Source organism: Cloeon dipterum, chromosome 4 (genome assembly GCF_949628265.1).
Source record: "Cloeon dipterum chromosome 4, ieCloDipt1.1, whole genome shotgun sequence".
NCBI classification, from domain to species: domain Eukaryota; kingdom Metazoa; phylum Arthropoda; class Insecta; order Ephemeroptera; family Baetidae; genus Cloeon; species Cloeon dipterum.
In genome coordinates, this window is record NC_088789.1 from 26,610,388 (window position 1) to 26,629,318 (window position 18,931).

An 18,931-nucleotide genomic window follows, 5' to 3' on the forward strand; every position below is an offset into this window, starting at 1 on the left:
TTTATATACACACAAACACATATATATATATACGTACATTATCCATCTAGTCCTGCCCACCAGCCTCGCGCGCAATTTATTTGCTCAATTACGCCGTTCATGCACTTTTGAAATATAGCCCCATTATCGGCTACGGAATCGCGCGCCAGAGAAGCCGCATGCGAAATCTCGGCGCTTTGTTTTGAATTGCAAAGCCCAAGTTTTTCTGTGGGAATGGGGTGCGAGGGGACGAGCAAATTGGAGTGCCTTTTTGGCCCGGGAAAGTATTAAAAAATTTATAATTCGTCAGCCTCAAAAGCGGAGCATCAAGTTACGCGAGGCTACACACAGCAGACGCTGTTTCTCGAAAAGATTTTTTGTTTTTGCGAGCGACCCACGCAATGTAGTTTACTCAGCGCACTTAATGGGTTTTAGCGTTTACCCTCCCGCTTTAATCTTGTTGACAACGTAATTCAAAATAGACGTTTTAATGCTTTAAAAGTTTCTCTATTTCACGGAACTGTTTGTGAAGTCTCTGAATCCATTAAATAAACGTGATTTGCATATTACGTGCGTGGTAGATGTGATAATTTTCCTCTATTACCTTGTTAGGACATATGTTTTCAATTATTTTTTTATCCGGCGTAAAAATTGTGTTTTACTTTCTTGGATTTCTAGGATTGGTAAATTCATTAGAATTTGGGAAGTTAGAAAGATATTTTACAAAAATAAAGCCCCGTTATTTTTTATAAAAGACAAAAAGAAAATTAAAACATCCCTTTAATGATTAATGTCAATCCACGCCATGTTTTAAACTGCATCGCACCTTTCCTCTAACGATAATCTATAAACTCATAAAAATAAGCTGATTGTTTTGTTCCTGGCAGGCCTAGAGTTTTATCGACCCCAAAAAGTTTGCGTTGGTGTAGCGAAATTTCACGCTCTCATCGCGCCTCAGGGTGGAATATTCCCGCTCGTTTTCCAGCCTGTAGGTCAGCCCACAAAAAGAACCACAATATACACGCGGTCCGCCGAAATGATTACAAACCGACCGACCGAAATAACGCCGCTTTTCCGCCACTATGCGCTTGCTGACCAACAAAGGTCGCCGCGTGGTTGTAAAAAATGTGAGGCACGGAAAGTGTATACACATACACTGCAGCACGAATATGTATGATGTGTTCGAAACTGTGTTCGGCCTTTATTATATATACGCTGCGCGCGTGTGTTTGTGTCTGTTGCTCCGCAGTGGTATGTGACGCTCCATTTGATTCGCCCACCATATAAGGCGAACCTTCATTTCTGCTGTGTAAGGCAATCCACTTTTGCGAATCGGGAATTTTACATTCGCTCATGTACACACACAAAGGCCTGTGCAGTTTATATTCAAATTTTATGTTCACATATACCGTGTGTATATTTTTATATTTAACTGAGCAGCAGGTAGAGTTGAATACCCTCCTATCAAGGCCAAGAATTGAAGGAGTGAATATCTCCAGAACGTTTGATCTTTTAGACCCGAGCAGTCTTGAGGAGTAATTGCAATGCCAATTATTCTTACTTACATACCTCTTAGCGCTTTATTCCATTTCCATTTTTTTTGCTTGCCTTTCAGTGTGTTCATTACATTGAATTTTCATTTTGATCTGCTCAGTTATAAAATAAAATACTCCCCATTACCTATATTGATTTTCTACAAGCTTAAAGAGGAATGATACTGCAAAAGCCTGGAAAATACTTGTTGCCAATGCATAAACTCATCCCTTAGGATTCAGTTAAAGCCTAAATTGACCTAAGAAGCGCTGTAATTTTTCGAGAAAATTGGCTGGAAAGTTATCGTGCTTTTCAAATTGCATTGGCTGTCTCCTTACTTGAAATCCTATTTAATTTCAAAACCAAGAGTTTCCCCAATAAGTGGCATACACCGTTGAACAGATCTTGACGAGAGGAATCGGAACATGCCAAGAAAATATGTTCAAGCACTGTAAATTGTGGAGAAAATTGGCAAAATTTGAATTTTTATTGTAGGAAGGTAATTTTTTTATTATTGCAAATTGTTTATCGGTCAATTGTTTAAGGCATCCAACAATTTAAATAATTTTCAATTGTTGTCCAGTATCATTCCACTTTAAATAAAATTTTTGTGAGGTTAACTATCAAAATTGTGTTGATTTAACAAGTCAACAATTAGCAATATTAATTTATGTTAATTACTTCCGGCTTTGTTTGCTTTTGCCACTAATTAAATTGCACACAATATGTTTGCTCATCAATTGACCTAGCTGTAATCATTTTGAATCTCTAAACAACACACAATTACAGAATCATCAAGTAATGAAGGACTAACAAGAGCAAATTAACCCTATAGTTATACAGGTTAGTGTTTGACCTTTGTTGCAAAATGCGAGTGGTACAGAGAGCCTAGTTAGCCGCTGCGCACTCGCTAATGAACCATGCACTAGGAGCTAATATGTACTCAATGTGATCACGGTCGGCTGCAGCCTATGGATCGCAAATATTACGCACCTGTACCGCTTGTTCTGGATAATGCTCGCTTGCTTGTTGTTCGGAACAATACACGTATCATCGCGATAAGTTAGAGCAATGGACCTGGCAGGGCTATACACACTAATGGGTCGGCGACCCTGAGTGCTGCAATAAGTTTGCACAGACATTCAGGGAATTTCCTCTGAAGCACTTTATGCAATGCATTTGAGTTGTGAGTGTGTGAAGAGCAGAATGCTCGCGCGCGGTATTAGGGGGAATGCATCTCTCTTTGAACAATGCAAGCAATGATGAGGTCAATGATGGCGTTAGCGTTTATCTTACATTGAGAGAGGCATCCGCAGCAACTTCGATGTCTAAAAGCAGATATTTGCATATGAGGTAAACTGGTTGCTGTAAATTACAGAATGATTAGATGAGGTCTCAACTCATTTTGGGTCACGTTCAAAGGTGCTCAGCAACTGCCTAGAATTACGCGGCTGACAATGAGACCTCTAAGAATGATCCTTGTTGCCTTTAGATAAAGTTCAAATTCATTTAGGGTTCGATTCTCTCAACTTGTTGGGCCGTAAATATTTTAGAATTTTTTAATAAGGTAATTTTAATATGTTTTACACCGTAGGTGTTTATAATAAACATTATTCTATAATTTTTGTAGAAAATGGAAGCCTGAAAACCATATTTAATGTCGTAGCAAGGACATGAGTTGTCAAAACCAGTCATGAAAATAATTATATTCTTGCCTATTTATTTTAGACAATTGGCAAAATCTGAAATTAATCGATTGCTTGCATGTCTTACACAGTTTAATTCAATCGCACAATATTCAGATTTGGTTTTGACACCATATTGCTGACGTCAAGCGCCAATTGAAACCAAACAAATCGTTTGCAGCTGCAGTTTATTAAATCTCCCCCTCCGATTAAAGATTCCCATTTCCGTACGGTTTAGGATTATTTCCTGCTGGAAAGCGGACAAGCATAATTGATAATTATGCATACAGCGAAGAGCTCTATAATTGGATCGTTATCTAGAGAGCGTTATAGTTAATTAAAGTCTCGCAGCTGTCTCTGCGTGCAATTAATTACGGAAAGAACGGCACACGTGTTGCACAATCGGTCGCGCGACACCTTTCTTCGTTTTTTTTGCCTTCGAGCAGCTCTCGCACGATTATGTATGCAATTGGAGCTGCAGCCGCGTTCAGCCGGTTGCATACCAGCCTTGAGTCGCGCTGGAATGGAAGCGCGTGATGCGAGGTGTGTAATGCCGGCGAGGAAATATGGACCGAGCGATAAAAAGCAGGAGATTAGTGCAGCAAAGTTGGACAGGAAAGCCATTATCCATTCTGAGAGAACACTTTGCTGATACTTGAAGCAGCGAGTTTTATTGAAATGGCCTTTATTTTTATATTACCCGTCGAGAGTAAGCTGACAGGCTTCATCTCGCGTTCTAATTTAATGCTCTCCTCGTGGGTAACAAATGTCTCGACGGATAATTAATGTTCGAAAGTAATTTTATTCTCTTTTCAACCAACTCGGAAATTCTGGAAAAGTATTTTTCAACGAGGAAAACATGCACTTATTTGCAGCGGGGTCCAGCTGTGCATTAAAATTGGTTCCCACTGCGCAGATCCAAGATGGCGTCTGAATGTGGGAAACAAAAAGCTCTCTTTGGATTCCCGTACGAGTGTCAAGAGTTTGTTTTTACGATCCAAAAGACACAATTAGTACAAGTAATGCAAATTATGTCACAATGTTCACGAAAACTTGGTTCTTTTCGCGCTATTCTCCACCGGACGCCATATCTGCGCGTCGCACGAATCTGGTCCCCGCTGATCGGTTGGTTTGAAACTGTTATTTTGCATGCATTGAAAAAATATAACTCCTCGCTTTTGTTCGACAGGAAAAATAAAATCTACAAAGAGGTTGTTAAAAATTTTACGCTTCAGTTGTAAAAGTGTGCAAAGCGCGTACGTGCCTTTTGGGTCAAATCCCGCCAAATCTGACCGATGGCAATGTCCTTGGGCGAAACGAGACACCTTAATGACGCGCTATGCTCATTTCGCGGCGCGTGCCATTTATTTCTCCGACTGGCTGAGTCGAGCAAACAGCCCGCCGCTCTTAATTCGTACGGCACAGAGACGCTCGTCGCGAGATGAATAATGGATGAATAAACAGCGGCGAGAGAGAGCGGCGAAAGTATTCCAGCCAGCAGAGCAGCCCCCGCTTGAATAATTTAGCCGCGCGCGGCCATAATATTCTCTGATATCGCCTCAAAAGGCGGCATGTATGTATGGGCGGGAGAGAGGGAGGGTTGTTTGTTTTATTAAGAAGAGCATCCCTGCCGAGGGAGTTGACCCTGCGAGATGGTCGGTCAAAATCCGAGAGTACCGCCGCATCTGTCACCGGGGGCGGTGCGCCGCGGGCGGTGGAATTGATGTGCAAGAAAAGCCGACCCGGCGTTTTGACTTATTGAGTGGGCAATTCCGCCGCCGATTAAGCAGTACCGCTGCCCCGCCATTAATCTGACCGTGTAATCGCGTTCTGCCGACTAATTTTTCGCAACTACTGCTTCTAGCACGCGTTCTGTTACAAATGAGCCCCTGGCATGAAAAGTTGCTACACCGTCATCGAAAAGAAGTCCAGTGTAATGGTCTCTCCGTTACTTTTGGACCTTGTAAAAATAGGCAGAAAAACTTTCAAAGGACGTCATTTGGCGGGACAGAAAAATATTAGATGTCTTGAGAGGTTATTTCACTAGAGAATCTGTAAAAGATGGAGCACATGAATTTCGTGTCAGCCAGATAGAGCAAGTTTTGCACGCCCCTCAATAAGAACGACCATTTGTTAGGATCGATTTACTCAAATTTTCCATCAATTCTCATGATTCTTTTTTTATTATAATAGTAATTTTAACGAGACTGTGGAAGAACGATTTTTTTCAGTACAGAGACGAGTTTTCTTACGTTTTTCTCTAATTTAGAGTAGGAGTTTTTAACACTGCGCTGTCACCAAACGGGCTGCGCATGATGGCCGCTCCAGGTTTTGTATGTGACTTGTAATAGAATAAATGAAAATAACTTTTATCAAAAAATAGCCGATAAGGAGAGATTCACTACCCTTTCCCCCCAGCGGGGACCAGATTCGTGTGACGCGCAGATATGGCGTCCGGTGCAGTATGGTGCGAAAAAACGGTCACGTAAAAATGCGCGAAAAGAACCAAGTTTTGGTCAATATTGTGACATAATTTGCATTACTTGTACTAATAGTGTCTTTTGGATCGTTAAAACAAACTCTTGACACTCGTTCGGCAATCCAAAGAGAGTTTTTTAATTCCATCTTGGATCTGCGCAGTGGAAACTAGTTTTATCGCACATCTGGCCCCCGCTGTTTCACCCGATTTTCACACTTTGCACTTATTGAGAAAATGCGGGTCACTCAACACCCACATTTTCACTGTCGAATTGATTGTGTCTTTTTCTTGCAACAAGGAATGCAATAATTATTCGATTTATTTTGTTAGGAAGGGAATCTGACTCCTGACCTGCCTCAAGACTCTGGGAGCGGCCATGTTTGAATAGTCTGTATATATCTGTTGCGCAAAAAGCGCAAACTCAAGGCTGAAGTGATGGCGCAATGGTCGTTTTTAAGAGTCAACTTAAATAAAATTTCTTGAGGAAAAAATCATTGTTAAATTTTTTTTTTTAATTTTTTACGAGAACGTTTTTCACATTTCTGCAAGGATGACCATTGGTAAAGCTATCATCGCACAAACGACGAATCGCTGGAGCGATTAACACGGTGCAGCAAAAGGGCGTAAAGGAACCCAGTGTCCTGTAAGAACCGCCGTTGGCTCCGGTCTTGGTTGTAACGCTAGACCCTCGTCCCTTGAAGTCATCCATACACCAAACCAGCAAGAAGCGAGCAAGTGCGCCTTTGCACACCTCCCTTATCCAAACAGACTTGCATGAAAAGGTCAAATACAAACATGTTGCAATTGACAAAGACACATTGCTCAGATAGAAATCAACCATAAAAAATGAGCAAGTTCTCCCCTTCCCCCAACCCCTTGGAAAATTCAGCTTTAAAATGTATGAATTTGGTATTCCTACCACATCTGCAGCTAAAATCTACCAGCCCAGTGGCATGTCAGGACACTTTGTCATCCCCGGCAGCAGGCAAGCCGGTTTAAAACAAGCACGGCATCCGGCCGTTCGAAAAGGAATTGAAATTCATTCCGCAACGCCAGCAGGTCGTCCGTCTGAATTATACAAAGAGGCCGGCGGAGAAACAACGGCTCGCTTTACGGTCTGCTTGGTAATCAAATTTGTCTCAATAAACGGACCAGAGTAAAACCCTCCCGTGAGACTACAAGGTGCCAGCCATAGCAGTCGTTGCGCTGAATTTTTCAAACGCACCGACGGCGCAACAACTGGTTAGTTGAACCAAATATTTATGTGTACCGCCGGCCTTTGCCTCGTCAGCTCGTTCGTTTTATCGCGGCTGCCTTTTTATGCAAATGACCGTTGCAAAAAGGTCTGACGAGAGACAAATGGCAGTTTAGGTGCACTTTCACCGCCTGCTCCATCACTTTCCGAGCGAATTTCACCACGTATCCTTGAACAAATTAGCTCGTATAGGATGCATGCGCGCGTGAGTAGTGGCAAACTTGGTAGTGAAGGAGCAGGAGACACTCGATAATTTTCACAGAGGCTGCATTAGTAGTTTTACGCTCAAGAGCTTTTACAGGGCACTTCATGTTTCATTGCCAAAATAGTGCGTTCGCCTTCCATTAGGTAGAATACACACACCCGTTTATTGTCCCAGCGATGCAAGCAATTAAATAATGGTTCTAAGTATGTATGCTTTCATCTTGATTAGTTCATTCCAAATTTGAACTTCAGAAGAATTCAAACTGAGAATATTTTCTCATTTATCACGGAAAAAAATCATTTTCAAATCCGGTTAAAATTTTGATCAGTGCTCAGCAATGAGGTTTTTTTAAATACCATTTTTATGCTGTTAAAAGTTTTTAAGTCAACGTACATTAATTCTGATCTTTTAATGGGGTCTGTGGTGGCCGAAATAGCTGCTGTCTAAAACGAGAGCGAACGAGATGATTTTAACCTTCAAATTTGTTCATTTTTAGACGGATAACCTGGACAAAAACTACAATTCTGTGTTGTGTAGTGCAAAATCAGAATGTAGTGTCTTATGAACAATAAAGTGGATTGATACATGGCAACAATTGGAAATTATTTAAATTGTTGGATGCCATAAACAATTTGTTCAACAATTTGCAATAATAAAAGAGGACCTTCCTACAGTAAAAATTCAAATTTTGCCAATTTTCACCAAAATTTACTGTGCTTGAACATATTTTCTTGCCATATTCCGATTCCTCTCGTCGAGATCTGTCCAACGGTGTACGCCAATTATTGGGGAAACTCTTGGTTTTGAAATTAAATCGGATTTCAAGTAAGGAGACAGCCATTACCATTTGAAAAGCACGGTAGCTTTCCAGCCAATTTTCTCCAAAAATTACAGTGCTTCTTAGGTCAATTTAGGCTTTAACCGAATCCTAAGGGACGAGTTTATGCATTGGCAACAAGCATTTTCCAGGATTTTGCGGTATCATTCCTATTTAATTTTTTTTATTCTTTTGATTGATGTAATTTGCACTAAAATGTACAATAATTGTGCAGCAGAATAAGCACCAGCCGTTAATTCTCGGGAATTGGCTGAACTTCTGTAGTTTCCAAATAAATCTTATTTTTTTAAATTCTTTTTTATGAATGTTAAGTGTTTTAGGTTGACAACGGGGAACAGATAGGTCTAGCATTTGCTTCAGCGATGAGATGCAGTTAACACAATGTGTTGGTCAATCGCTTATTGTTAGATAACGTGCGTCGTTCGCTTACGTAAAACGTACATCATGCAAACAGGAACTGCGTGATCACCTTCATTAATAGAAGATAGCATTTACATCATGATGACATAAGGAAAGAAAGTGCGTTCAAGGACAGTATTGTTGTTGTCACAGGCAAAAGGATGCGTAATTGAAAGCAACGTATACGCAGTCGCGGAAATGAGCTATCCGATTTCTTACGCCCTTCGCCTTCCTTGGTGCGTGCTCGCAAATGAGAAAAACAGACCACTTTCGCCGCATTTGCATGTATATGAATTCATGAGCGAGCAGATGGAGATTTATTCAAACCCGTCCATTCCCTCTTAAGGCGCGATCTTCAGCCTGCACTCTTGGAACTTTCAAACCTAATATTGCTGGCAATTATTACCACACTTTCATCTGTAATGACTGAACTTTCATCGCGTGTTCGTCCATTTCATTTGAATTTCAACAAACTCACAGACCGTAGTCTGATATAACAATAAGTTGCTCTGCGCTTAATGCAAATAATCTAGCTCACGGCTCAATAGCTTTATTTGTTCTCCGCGTACAGCCTCTGATGAGTAGTCATTGATCGCTTAATGCGTTCACTGAATAATTATGCACGAAGAGTTCTGCACGTTACATACAACTTAAACAAAGAATGAGTTTCTATATAAATCACGTCCAGGTTCAATCGTTTAATATTTACTTTGGCGGTATAGATGAATATTTATGTACGCCTCTGACAATGGATCCTAAGTCATGCGCTATTTAAACTATAGCAAAAGGATTAATGAATTACGTTTCAGCAAAAAGGGGATGAAATTTTCCTTGGTAGCACTTATTGATGAAATTTACCAGTTTGATTTTATATTTTAATATATTTTGTCCTTGATATTTGTAGGCAAAAGTGGCAAAATATTAATAAACAAAGTTGAAACTAGAATTCAATTTTTAACAAATATGTAAGATACCAAAAATGAAAATATATTCTGTGACATGAAGCATTTCCTGGGTGCTGACGATTAGCTGAAGAATTAAAATATCTTTTTCTCTGGGATATACGCTCTACACAATGTCGATATATATTTTAAGCTGTCAATAAAAAGGGGATATATCGTTTCCAATTACTCTATATAGCGTTTCTACCATTTGTAGTGAGTATCAAAAGCTTTTTGCATGCAATTCAAAGAACCGTCTTCCCTTTTGTATCCGCTTTTTACATCAATGCAATAATAGGCTGTTATATCTCTCATTGCAGATGACACTATAGTGCATAGTACATTTCAAAGCGTTGATTAATCAAAAGTTAAAACCCATTCAATCGAATCGTTTTTATTAATACCACGGAATATGGTTAATTTTAAATTCTCCACTGCAGTGCAATGTAACGAAAAGGATTCTGAAGCCGTTATAAATGAGCTCGCCACACACGGTTAAATTGATGCTTAATGACATAATGACAGTTGACACACATGCGCAGAGCTGGAAATATTGTTCGTTCTCATCGTTCTGTCAGCGTGTGCGGTGCAAAAAGATTCGCAGCATGTGCATGTCGAGATTAAATTTCCCAAGCGAGTTGGAAAATTTGGCAGATGGGCGAGATAAACCTTGTCTGCTGTGTGCCGGGATGGAGTACCCTCATGAAGTATTAGTGGAAAACACAACGGGGGAGCCGACGCGGAAACAACTCACGCATCTAGAAAAACAATTTCCGTCCGTGAAAAATGGAATCCAAGTTTCTGGATCAAGGGATATAAACTTTGAACTTAATCCACGAGTCAAAGTTGCAAAAAAACAATATAGAGCCCTTTCCCATTTGCAATGTTTAGAAATTTGTTTCATTGTTTTTTATTCATGAATAAAAAAAACTTGGAAATAAATAAACAACAAAACTATCTGTTAGTTATACTAGATGATGTTGTTGATGGCAAATGATGCACTCAAGGAGGCTATACAATTACCGGTAGATAATTATTATATAGAAAGCTGCATTATTTTTCTCAAGCATAATTATAAGAAATTGTTTGTTCATATCGAAGTTTACTTCAGTTTTACTTTTTGTTAAATAAGTTTCACTAGATTTTTATGAATTTTAATGAAGAATAAAATACAACTTCAGCCATATTGATTTTTTAATGTTTATATATGGAGAACAAAAACACTATTACATATTTTGTCATAAGAACTTTTGTATAAAGTAACTCATAAACTCAGAAAGAAAACTTCTTGTTACCTCTGCGTTCTGACCATTTAAAAATATATTTTAAAATAGCATTAAATGCATTATTTGCTGTAATAATCTCACAATTGACCAGTTGCATAAACCCTTAGTGTTCGAAGCCGCCAACAGATGGCGCACCAGACTTTCTTGAAAAAATTTGTTTTAAGCGGTTTTAAGACATTTCCGCTGCGATTTCAGACTCAATCTAGCTGTTTTGCACTTTTCAATTAATTTGCTTTTTTTGACGTGCTGAAAACCAAAATCGGTTCAGCCAATCGCCGTAGAAACGTTGGAAAAGATTTTTTTATTTCAAAAAATAGTTTTTCACGATTCTACGGCGATTGGCGGAACCGATTTTGGTTTTCAGCACGTCAAAAAAAAGCAAATTAATTGAAGAATGCACAGTAGCTAGATTGAGTCTGAAATCGCAGCGGAAGTGCCTTAAAATCGAAAGTCTACGGTGGCGCCATCTGTTGGCGGCTTCAAACACTTAGGGTTTATGCAACTGGTGGATTAATCATGAAATGATGATTTTAGCAAATTTTTAATTTGAGCGAAGCTACAACGTTCCGCAAAACTGGATCTGAGCATAATATACAGTTTCTATTTTTAATCTGAATGCAAAAATTGTCTTGTGCCTTTTCCTCGAGCCCCGCCGCACCCCCTAGATGAGAAGATGTTTGACATTGCTAGCCAGGGCCGAGCACGTTCTGTCAGAGAGAAGCCATTAGCAAAACACTTAGTGCTTATTCTGTCTAACTAAGAAACTTGTTATCTCGCCGTAATGGAAAGTAGGATGGCTCGGTCTCGTTGGTTATTACCGCCTGGCGCTATAACGCAAGCTCCGCTTTCGCAAATACACGTCGGCCTGCAGCAGCGCTCGCAATTTATCAAATTTGGTGTGCTCTCTCTCTCTCTCTCGGTTTCGCCTGCTCCTCCCTTTTCGAATGTATACCATCTTTGCCGCTTTAGGTCGACCCGGCAGCAGCAGCACGCATAAAGCGGCGAGCGAATATAAATTTTTCTCAACAGGTGGTCTGGCAGCTTTTGAATTCGTCTGAAAAAGCTGCGCGAGGGCTGGCCGTGTCGGTGAGAGCGAGGGTGTGTGCGGCCTGCATTAAACTCACCTTTTAGTCCCATGAATAAAGCAACACACGATAACGAGCGCGGTCATCGATTTTTTTGTTTACGCCTGCTGCCCGACCATATCTAACTGCCCACGCACGCAGAATTGTTAGAGCAGGACACCGGCACTGCTCGAGCTGGAGCTCGTTCCGTGTTTGAAAGGGAATATTTTATGCGAATGTAATGCACTGTATGATTTGAATGTAAGTCCTCAATGGCGAGCGCACGAGGAAAGGACAGGAGAAAGCTTACGTGGATGAAAGCACGAATTACAATGTTTTGAAAGCGCTGGGCTAAAATGAAATGACGGTAATCCCTTGGGGATGCTTTTTGCAGCGTTAGCACCAAAAATTTCGGCTTGTGGTTTGATTTGGAAGATCAGAGAATTCTCCTCAAAGGCTGCGAGCTGAGTAAAAAAAGGAGAGAGGTAGAAAGCAAGAGTCAGCCATAGCATTTTTAAGTTTGGATTGACTTCAAGGTATATACACGACCAAATGCAATTCAATTCGCTTCGGTGATTCCATTTAGAGGCTGGAATAGAAAGGCATTCTACCGATTCCATTTTCTCATTCCCCTTTGAAGCAAAAGTAATTGGAAACAGTGTGCTGGACAAACCCCTGGACTCTTTTAAAAATGAGTCACATTCGAAAGGATCTTTTTATAAATCAATAACTGATTATAATTATTTTTAGAGCCTCTACTCAGCACATCTGTGGAATATGAGCTGACCAGGTCCCGAAAATACTGCCGAGCGGATAAAATTGGGGCCCGAGAAGCCGCAGAGGAGCTTATGGGGCCATATTTTCGCATCCCCACACCGAGGTCGTTAACTGAAACGCCAGAAATCAGTCCCTAAAGCCGCTGGAAAGGTGCGAAAACCAGCAAGTGGCGCATCCTGCCAGCCCATTGAGCGATTTGAGTCTCTCTCCCATTGCTTTGACACTTCTGAGAGTGCATTAACAATAATACAAGCCAACGGGAGCTTGTGTTAACAAGGAAAATTCTGCTAAAATGCATTTGTTGATTTTTTTATGACGAATCACGTACTAAAATGAATTGCAATCGTGACACTGAATTGATTTTTATGTAAATAGAAAGGAAATACGCACGGAAAGAGATATATTTATCGTTTCTGAGAAACACATACCTGTTGAAGCAGTTGAAAATCGATATGAGGGTGATTGGCATCTGCAACAGAAAATAATTGACGGCTTAGAGATTGCGAAGGCTTGCTGCTCGTCATTCAATTCACTTGCAAATTAACTTGTCGTCTTTCCAACCCGTCGAGCCCATGTCAAGAAAATCGCTTTCATCAACGCACGAAAAAATCACTGAGGCGGAAAACGACAAAAGGGAATTTTTTCATTAAAAAGTCATTTGCAACTTTTTATCTAAAGCTTAGAATGTTACCGCCGCATAAAAAAATAATAGTTAGCAGGAAAATGATGTTCCTGCCACTCAACTATCGTAGCGCAGGAAATTCAGAGCAATATTACTAAAAATAAGAGGGAAAATACTTGTGGGCCGCCTTTGGTTAGTTCTAGTTCTTTGGAATTAATTTGTAAGATGGCATCGTTCAGCGTTTGACGAATGCTCTCTCTAGAGGGTCGCAATTGGTTTTTCCGCACGACGAATCACGGCTGAAATTTGCTAACTATGCACTATCAATACTTGTCAACTTGCGACAATCTGATGGAGTATAAGAGGCCGACTGCTGCAACTGGAATTCCTCGCCTCGTTGCTTTTATACAGGAACTAAATGTTTATAGCAAAAGTTTTCATTTTTCTTTCTCAGCTGTGCTAACTAGATTCCTTCAAAGTAATTTCTGCCAAATTACTTGGCAGTTTCCTCTATGGGAATTTTCCCAACTTTTCCGTTAGCGCGAGAGAGGCGAAAAGCGTCTTTTAAGAGGCGAGTCTAATGCGAATAAAAGGATTAGGCGTCTTGTCACTTGTCTCGGCGAAGCGACCCACACACCATCTCGGTTCAAGTTCGAAACCAGAGGAGCGAAATTCCTGGCGACGCTTTTGCTAACACGCTTTCGGGCGGAGAGACAGCGAGCGGAATTTTCGTTTCCTGCCGGAGGCTGGAGGCCGGAGATGCAGGCGAAGCATTCGAGGCGACACCTTTTCGTCGTCGAAACAATCACGTATGCAGAGCACGTATTCTCGGGCACGGCGAGAAGATCGGCAGAAATGCAGCAGGAAGCACGTAGCGAACGTGGGCGTCTGCAAACCTACAGCATGCGGTCACCCGTTGACCCATCATCATTATTTGAGCAGCCGACAAACAATTTATCACCGCAGGCATTCTAATGAGCCGCCCCGACCGGCCGGGGGAAAAACTCACGCGGCGCGCGTTATTTATTCCTGCGGCCTGCATCAGGGAGTCGTTTGTTATTCAACTCGACTACTTGGCACTTGGATTAAGAATGACAGATGGTCGTGCACTTCTTTTCTGGCCCTCCGTGGACGTCTTTCATTCTCACGGGAGGCGCCTCCATTTGCCTATAAATCAGCATATTTGCGTGTAATGCGACTCGGCCGAGTTAGGCAACACGTTTGGCAAATACGCTGAGCCGGTTGCCTACCACACATAAATTCAGCGGGCTCGCTTGCTGTGCTGCGGTGTTTTCCGCAGAATTGCACGCCCGCACTGCTGCCAGAGATTGCTTCGACGAAATCGGATTATTTATTTTTGCCAATATTGCATGCTATATGCGATATGACACTCGACGCCGAAACTCCATTTCAGCGCGCTGAATGAAATTCAAATCGACTGCCAGTTTCGCAACGCTGAATATTTATTACGCAATGCAATGAAATACAAGTTTTTGCTTGCTCTTCAACATGCATAAAACACGTCATATACTTTATATATCCCTAAAACGAATTTGTTTACTTTCCATGCGTAAATAGGAGCGGAATTATTTTTTGTAAGTCACACAAATATGATTGATCGATTAGATTCATCACTGCTCCGACAGTTATTTTAAATTGTTGTCAGATGTGATTGTCAGCTCTTTGAAGTCCCTAAAATGGGCTTCATTTTGATTTTTCAACTGTGAATAATGTCAAATATTTGCAGCTTTTTAGTTTCGGACTCGGGAATGGTTACTGTTTGTACAATTATATATTTTAAATTCAGAAAATGCTACAAAATCGCTGGACTACTAATTTAAAAGACTAAAAAATAGTTAAATTGTTTTGGGGAAATTAAAAAAAAATAAATTGAAAACTCCAATCTTTCATATATCATATATGTTATGTAGAAAAGTCGGAAGAGTCCTTTACCGGTTTGTTAGAAACTTACGTAAGAGAAAATGACAATAACTGGATAAAAAAATTATATTTTCTAGTTCAAATTTAGAAATTATTCATGAAAAAAATACAGAGAGTCAAAGAGAAGAATTAATATAGCAGAAGAGACTTGGATCTAATCGGAATTCCGATATAAATCAGTGCTAAATTTAATTAAAAATTAACTTTCCTGCCTTTTGATATCTAACATACGAAATAAAAACTTATTATTATTATTATAAATGTTAGAAATCTTCCCAGGTTGACATGAGTGTATTATTTACGCTATAATTAAAATAAACGGCATGATGTTGATCTCGTAACAATAATCATGCATTATGGCTTTCATGCTGAGGCAGCGCGCAGAGTAAATTATGCAAGAATCCCCGCAATGCAGGCGCGTCGAGCGTAAATCAGCGACTAGATAGAAACTTATCTGCTGAAAATCCAATTCATTCCACTCTCGTTTTCGTGTAAAGCACATTTAGAGGGCGTCGTGCATAAATCTCGTTTTGAAGCGTCCCGGGAACACTTGCAATATTGCTTATCGCGCCGCCTTGCATCAGATAAGCGTGTGTGTGTGTGGTCTGAATGTGAAATTTGCATGAGTAGCCAACCTGAGGCGAGGGCGAGCCTTATCTCTCTGCTCTGCTCTGCTCGCGAAACGGATTTAATCGTGTTTGTGTGTTTACTCGAGAAATAACAGGGACGGAACTCTCGCCGAATTCCGAGCAGCTAATTATAGTTAATTCGCACCAAATGCCACCCAACGCACGTGTGAGCAGCCCGCAAAGCCACTGCCGGACCGGGTGGTCGCTATGTGTCGGGTCGGAAAACCTTTTCACGATATTAACTTGTTAAATAGCCGCCTGCCTGCTCGCTCGACCCTCTGGTTAGACCAACTTTCGCGCTTGCAGCCTTGTGTGCTCAGAGCAAATAAAATATCTCTCAACTTGCCACTTGTGCCAGCAGGAAAATGCGTTATCTCCTACCGGCGCGCATTAGGCCAAGCCTAATTAGCACTTTTTAATGTGCCTTTCCTGGAAACATTACTGCTGTCGTGAGTTTACCGTCTATTCAGAGGGATTAATGGATAAAATATGCCCAACTGCGGCGTTTAATTTGTCTCAGATAAGTTTCCAGGCGGAGCTTACAATTTACCCAGCATAATTCACCGGCGCAAAAACTTGGTTAATTATAAGAACGATCTCAACTGCGAATAAAATGATAATTTATATATTTTTGTGATGCTGAATTTTTCCATAGGGCAGTAATTGACAACTGAAATTAGAAGGCAGAAATAAAACTAGTATTAAGTCTGAATTTTTCTCACAAATGATTAAAAAATAATGTAACATCAGTCTGTCTTTCGCTATACATAGCAACGAAAATTACTTTTGTTAGCACAATTTCTTTTTCTGTTGTAGTAAATACATTTCCAGTTTGAAAAAAATATTTCCCAAGAGATTGAGCGCAGCAAATTTATTGTTGGACTTCATTACATTTTATTTATAAAAGCTCCTTATTACTTTTTCTGCCGTTTCATAAGAATTCCTGCCAACAGTAAAGTACAATATTAAAAATTGAAACGGGACGGGTGAATTGAAAGTGCGGTAGTAGTAACAACGACATGCCTCTGGAGATGAGAATAAGAAATGAACTAAGAGAGGAGATTATTTCCCCTGGAAAGACATGCTTCACCGTTTCTTTAAATCTTTCAACGCGGTAAAGATTAGCTCCGCATGTTCTGCTATTTATCAGTCAAGAGTTTTGCGCCAGTTTTCCCCGGCCTTTCTCTTACTAGGGCAGCCAGAGTGTGATAAATTATTAGCTAGCACTTTACGGTTAAATCCAGGTAGCTCGAGTAATTATCACCGCGACGAACCCGTTTTTCTTCCTTTAGAACAAAAGTAGGACTGATTTGCATGAGGCTGAATCTCATTTGTTGACACGATAGAAGCGAAATAGGTCTCTGATTAGACGGCGCAAACTTTTTACGATTTGCATTCTTAGTTAGAATGACAAAGAAGATCAAATCAGATGTTTCCTCTTACCAGGCGACTCTTTATCTCGTTTTAATTAACAAACTCGTACTTTCTTGCTGATTAGAGCCGCTTTTCGTTTTTCCTTAAAATTTTAATTAGCTTTAACTGCACGCAAGAACAGGCTGCAACGGCTTTAATGGTGGCATTCAACCTGACAACCAGTTACAATAGCCATTAACGAATGATCAGCTTTCAAAGCGCCTATTTGGACGCTGGTACTCTTGTTCAGCAGAGCAAAAGCGAGTAAAAGTTGCGTATTTACTTTCTTAAGCAGGGTGCTTCTTAAGATATACTTTTCCTAATTGTAAGATACGCTAAAATAATTTCAAGATCAACCTATATAACACGATGAATTGATTATTTATCAAAATGCACTAAAAATTTAAAACAGAAGTTGGCTAAGTTAAATCAAACTCCCAATTAAGCAATTTTAGGAAAATTCAAGTCACGATTGGATTTTATTAGGGCATAAAATATATTTCAACTACTGGAGAATCCTAACGATCGAGCTCCTTCATTTCATGTTGGATTGAAATAAATGCCAGTTATTTTTACTTGAAGCTGAGAACGTTTTTATTACACGGTCAACTAGTTTCTGCTGATATGCAAAGTCCTATTTCATGAATAGAAAAAAATCACAAAATATTAATAGTAAGTTGTGTTGGTTAAAATTTTTAAAAGCTTAAAAATGTGGATTTGCAAGATTTCCAGGATATTAAAGAGGAATGATACTGGAAAAGCCTGGAAAATGCTTGTTGCCAATGCATAAACTCATCCCTTTGGATTCAGTTAAAGCATAAATTGACCTAAGGAGCGCTGTAATTTTTTGAGAAAATTGGCTGGAAAGTTAGCGTGCTTTTCAAATGGTAATGGCTGTCTCCTTACTTGAAATCCGATTTAATTGAAAAACCAAGAGTTTCCGCAATAAGTGGCATACACCGTTGGACAGATCTCGACGAGAGGAATCGGAATATGCCAAGAAAATATGTTCAAGCACTGCAAATTTTGGAGAAAATTGGCAAAATTTTAATTTTTATTGTAGAAAGGTCCTTTTTTATTATTGCAAATTGTTGAACAAATTGTTTATCGATCAATTGTTTAAGGCATCCAACAATTTAAATAATTTTCAATTGTTGCCCAGTATCATTCCACTTTAATACATATGTACTTCAATACTTCTGATGGAATCTTACTGTTCCCTCTCAAGTTAACGCGTTCCCAATAAATTTTAAATTTTGGCTTTGCTATGAAAGTCAAGTCGGGTGTTAATTTATGAGATTTGTCCCCGAAAGTTTATAAATAAAAAGTAAAACATGATGAATTTTAATTAGTCTGGCAAAAGGGATCAATGAAAAAGTTTGATTTTTTTATATTCTTATATGTAATTTGGTCAAATGATTATAAACATTGACATTTTTAGTCTCAGTGGATATTCCGGACATTAAACTGCAGAAATAATTTCCCTTGTGTTTCTCCTGTTCAAACAGCAATGTTTATCAGCCAATTTAATCAAACCTGAAGTCAGAATCTATATCTTTACAAAAAAATGCTTACGCACTGCACGTTTTAATGTAACACGCACTTGCACTTTGTTTTTGGGTTGTTTGTCCCTTGGCAAAGTCCCGCGGCAACCAATAAAATCCACACGGAGGCCGAACTAAAGTGATAAAATAAATCTACCGACGAAAAATCTTTCCATGCATTCATAGAACTTCACCATGGCGCTATACGCAACACTTTTGCTTTTTATTTGCATGCATGTTGCTCTCACAGTTTCCGAGTGCGTGATTTGCAAATGAAGGGCTGCATGTTGGAAAAATAAAACTCGCAACAGGCCGTTTCCTGTTTGCTGCTGATTGCGAGT

General features: G+C 39.8%; 1 protein-coding gene across 2 annotated transcripts in view; it reads right to left on the reverse strand.

The window, feature by feature from the left end:
- Positions 1 to 18,931, reverse strand: part of SPR (Sex peptide receptor) — a 105,380-nt gene that overhangs the window by 30,929 nt on the left and 55,520 nt on the right. For both annotated transcript variants that reach the window (XM_065488677.1, XM_065488678.1), the window contains exon 2: positions 12,870 to 12,910. The gene's annotated coding sequence lies outside the window, so the exon portion shown is untranslated. The remainder of the gene's footprint in view (positions 1 to 12,869; positions 12,911 to 18,931) is intronic.